Source organism: Pteropus medius, unplaced genomic scaffold, assembly GCF_902729225.1.
Source record: "Pteropus medius unplaced genomic scaffold, Ma_sr-lr_union100, whole genome shotgun sequence".
In the NCBI taxonomy this organism is placed as follows: Eukaryota; Metazoa; Chordata; class Mammalia; order Chiroptera; family Pteropodidae; genus Pteropus; species Pteropus medius.
The window spans coordinates 11233-16229 of record NW_024348872.1 but is presented as its reverse complement, the minus strand read 5'-3'; the positions used below and the strand labels follow the sequence as shown (position 1 = coordinate 16229).

General features: G+C 37.5%; 1 pseudogene; it reads right to left on the bottom strand.

The window, feature by feature from the left end:
- Positions 1-1430: 1430 nt before the first annotated feature.
- LOC120616848 (trace amine-associated receptor 6-like) lies at positions 1431-2621 on the bottom strand (annotated as a pseudogene).
- Between the last annotated feature and the right edge of the window lie 2376 nt (positions 2622-4997).

Below are 4997 nucleotides of genomic sequence, written 5' to 3'. Positions count from 1 at the left end.
CTGAGTCAAAATGGCTTGTGTATATGGCTCAGAGACCTCGAGGAACTCCAGAAAGACCGACGCTCAGAAATAAGCAGCTCAAAATGAAAGCAAAGTTACCAAGTCCACAAAAACACAAGGAATACAAAAATGTCACAGGAAACACAAAATCGAGAAACCTTTGAAAAAGACAGAAAGGTAAGCTTGGTAGGCAAGGTAAGAAAGATACGGGAGGCTTGCAAAGGTAACATAATTAACAACTGACAGAGCAGGGAAGTGTGCAGAGTTGAGGAAACTAGAAATGATTAGCTTTGTGTTCACCACTCTTAGTACATACATTTCTAGCAAATGCTAAGAGAAGTTCAATTCACCAAGAAAGAGAAAGCTTAAAGGTTATGCTGTGGAAATTGAGGTACCATTTTCCCTCACCAATTTAATGAATCATTACCATGCACTCTATTTCATATCATAATTATTGAGAAATTCCCATTTTGTAACCATATTAATGTCAAATCTTTCAAAATATCAATTTGAAATTTAGGCTTATTTACAAATTAAGTTATGGTTGATAAACTCTCATTTATTACTTGGCACTTATAAGTTTTATTGTTCTTCTAGACACAGGGTAAAAAAATCATCAATCAAATGATTTAGAGCAGAATTAGAATTACTGAACCAGTAAAATACCTCAAACATAAGAAGGGATTTTAAAACCCAAAAACCAATCAGCGAATGAATCAAATACATGTGGTAACTATGAGATCAAAAACACTAACTGTGAACCCAGTGTTCTAGCTGCTATTCTCTCTCTGTTAGGTACCATGGACTTACAATTCCCTGATAATGTAGCTATTTTCTACTAGTAGTTTCAATCTTTTTAGTATGTTTTCCAACCCCACCCTCTCACACACAAAATATATTGACTCATCTTAACATGAGAAATGTGAAAATAATAGAGATTTTATCAATATCCAGTTTGATTTACTACAAGCTGACACCACCTATGGAGTAGAGAGCACTTACTAATTCCTCCATTCCATCCTCATGGGCACCTGTATGCAAGGGGCAGGATACATGAAATACTGAAGCAAATTCCTGACACAGACACCATACAGACATTAAGCATAATAGATTGACTGCTACTCAAATAGTTTCCCTGGGGAAAATAAGCAAAGCAAGCGAAGGAATAAAAAAAAAAAAAAGCAACAGCTCCATGAAGTCAATCACAGAGAGATTTTTGACAAGTTGAGAGTGAGTAGAAGACTTTGTAAGGAAAGAAGAAAAGAAATCAAAGAAAACAAAGATGTTTTTAGGTTCGCAAGGGAACAGTCAGTGGAATAAAAAAGAAAATAGAGGGAGGGAAGTGTCTGCAGGGGTGGGGTATGGGGAGCCTTGCAGCACTTAATGAATAGAATTTAACATTTATTAGTCAAATAAGTATTTTGGGGGAAGTAACAAGGAAGTACACATTTTAATATAATTGAAAAACATTGATTTACCCTATTAAAGTTGAAGAATATGTTTTTCTTTATAATAATAGTTGATAACTTGATTTTCAAAAACTCATATCATTTGGACAGTGTAAAGATATCTTCAACTATCTCAATCATTTGTTCAAAGAACAAATTCATCGTGGATGAACCGTGTTTGAAAACCTCACCACTTACAATAACTTTTATGATTTTTCTAAACCATAGGTAAAATAAAGCATAAATTAGAGGGTTCCTGGCTGAGTTTTAATAAGCACAGCAACAGGAAAATTCATGAGCATAGGTAGGGGTTATGAAGCCCATAAATGCACCAATTAGTGAGTCAATACTATAAGGTAACCACGAAATCATAAATGCTACCACTGTCATTCCCAGGGTTTTAGCTGCTTTCATCTCTCTCTTGGCCACTCTGGATGTATAACTATCTGATGATGATTCTGTATTGCCAGTAGTATTTTCAGTCCACTTAGTCTGTTGTCTAGCCACAAGAAAATTATTACTATAGAGAATGATTGTAACAAGGGTTGGAATAAAGAAGAATAGAAAAATCTATCAACACCCAGTTTTGATTTACAACTGTCTGACAACCTCCTATGCAGTTGAGGGCACTAGCTAATTCTTCTAGCCCATCCTCATAGGTGCCAGTGTAGAAAACGGCACCTCTGTATGCAATGGGCAGGATCCAGGTAATGCTGATAGAAATTCCTGACACAGACACCGTGAACTTGGTAGGATAGAGCAGAGGGTCAGTAACAGCAATGTACCTGTCAATGGAGATGAAGCACAAGTGGAAGAGAGAAAAGTAACAAAAGCCACATCACAGCACCAATGGAAACACAGAAGCTCTGTCCGAAGTACGAGCAGCTCTCGACGGACCTGACCATGCTGAAGGGCATCACCGTGACGCCCACCAGGAAGTCAGCACAGGCCAGGGAGGAGATGAGAATGTTGTTTGGAGAGTGCAGCTGCTTGAAATGTAGGACTAAAATCATCACCAAGAGATTTCCAAACACGGCCAGCACAGCCCCAAAGCCAAACAGTCCATAGAGAACCAGGCAGATTCCGGGCGAGTACGGGGTTTTCACACAGGATCTGGTCACGTTTTTCGTAGCACAGCTCCCCAGCTGCAGCTGGGAGCGAGTTGCTGCTCATGAAGCTTCTCTTTACATTGGGAGAATTCGGTCCTTTTTGATTATCACGAGAACTTTGAGATTCTAGCTTCAATATTCCTGAGGGAGAAAACATAAATACACCAGGATGATTGAGGAAATTATCAGCTATTAGTACTCATGTTTTCTTCAATTTACCAGTTTTTATTATAAATCTCAAATGTTTAACAAAATATGATCCAACAAAAATTATAGCTACGAGTGTACTGGAGGTTCATTTCAACTAATGAGTGTTCTCCTTCATCTGATACAGATTCCTTTTAGTCAAAAATATGTGTTTTTATTTTTTACCTCCAGAATTCCTCTTTGCCACAGGCACTGATCTAGGAAGGAATTATAAGGCTGAAGGATCACCTCTCGTCTGTTTCTGGGTTGTCTGACTATGTTCCTGCCTAAAGCATGCAGTCCTTCCTCCTAAACAGATGCCAAAATGGACAAATCCCTACATGGAGTCCTGGTAGTGCAAGGTGTGAAATTGAAAGATGATTTTTAACAGCGATTATCAAGAAAGTTATTCCACAAAACAGCTCTTTATGTTAAAGTAGGTTACTTGTTATATTTCTTGGGCCAAAGTTTTTCTTCTTTTTAGAATTGAACAGTTTCCTGTTCTCAATATTGACAGGCCACCTTATTGGGTTTTGGTTAGAGATACAGTAGGGTGCAAGCAGTGAGTGTCAGTACTTGGCTTATTCTCTCGTGTTATGCATCATGTTTTTGCATCTGCAGTGGTTACCAACGAACAGAAAAAGATAGCATACATTGAGGACTACTTGAGATTCATGGAATATAATACACCAAAGCATTAGAAAACAACATGGTGCTTGTACACACCAGAATTTTTGAGGTGCTGGTAGAAAAGAGGTCACTTCTCCTCTGAAGACATTTTCACTGGAAGAATATTTGCCAGGTGTGTCCCCGAATGTGAGAAAGAGGCAGGAAACCCTCGAACTACACATTGGTTTGTGGTTCCAGGTGATAGAACTTCCCGTTCCCAATGCTAAAAGAAGTCAAACAATGAGAAGGAAGCTGTAAAATGGGAACACATTCCTTGGTCATTTGCCATCCCTGGAATGCTGGAACATTGCAAAGTAAGGAAAAGCCTTGTTCAGCCTTCCTAAGGAAGGGCTCAGACTCTTCCCATTGCAGAGCTTTGACCTTAGAGACATTTGTGAACTTGATTTTCAAGGTATAAGAGTGCCATGGGTATTATTATTAATTCATCTGGCCATACGATTCCTAATCAAGAAATTTCACACTGTGAAACGAACAATATTTTAGATTCCTGCTAATACTTTTAAGAGCCTAATTTCTTAGTGTCAGCGCTCATATAGACAAAGGTCTAGGCCAGGCTTTCTCAAATGCAGTACTATGAACATTTGAGTTCAGAGAACTTCTTGCTATGAAGATCTGTCCTGTACATTGGCAGGCTTTTAGCAGGATCCCTACTACTAGATGCCAGTAGATGCCAATAAAATCTCCCCAAATGTGAAAACCAAAAACGTGTCTAGACAACGACAAATCTCTTTTGGGCACAAATGTCTCAATAGCCTGCCCAACTGAGAACTGTTATTCTAGGCAATAAAAAAGCATCATATAACATTTCTCAGTTTTGGTAAAGAAATAACTTTGTATTCCCTCCATTATTCGGAGACGTATTCATTACTGAATTTTTCTATTTGATACATATTAATTGAATGCCAGAAGTTGGTTGCAAAGTAATGAAACAAAGAAATATGATCTTTAGCCTTATGAAGATCTTAATCTTGAGGAGGAGAAAAAAACTTTAAACAAGTTCACAGTGAAATGATTATATGAATACATATTGGAATAGTATTATAAAAGTGAAAGACAGTAGTTCGTGATAGTGAAATAATCAGTCAGACAGGAAAGTGTAGACAAAAATTTTCCAATAAAAACTTTAAGACAAAAATGCTACTTTAATATTTGGAAATTAATGACATAATATACTCCAGGAAAAAATAAATGAGAATGAATGGAACAATAGCTAGGGTTTTCAGACCTTTGTCAGCAGATGGAAGCAGAGAAATATTATGCCAGCAAGAAAGAGAGATAGTGAAAGACAGAGATGAAAGCCTAGCTTCTTGTGGTCTGGAAGTGGGAGTAGGGTGGGAGGCGTGGAGCTCATTCCAAGAAGAATCCGGACAAATCCTAATCTCAATAAATTTGTTTAAAAAACAAAGAGCTAGATATCTTCCAATTTTTTTTCCCCCAGCTCTTAGTTGGTTAAAGTAAATGTTTGGCAATTACCTCTTGATTGCCCAAATTATTTAACCCACTTGATATTTCTGAAACCCAAGTTTTCTAAGATCCACAGTCTAGACTCATTGATAATTTTAAT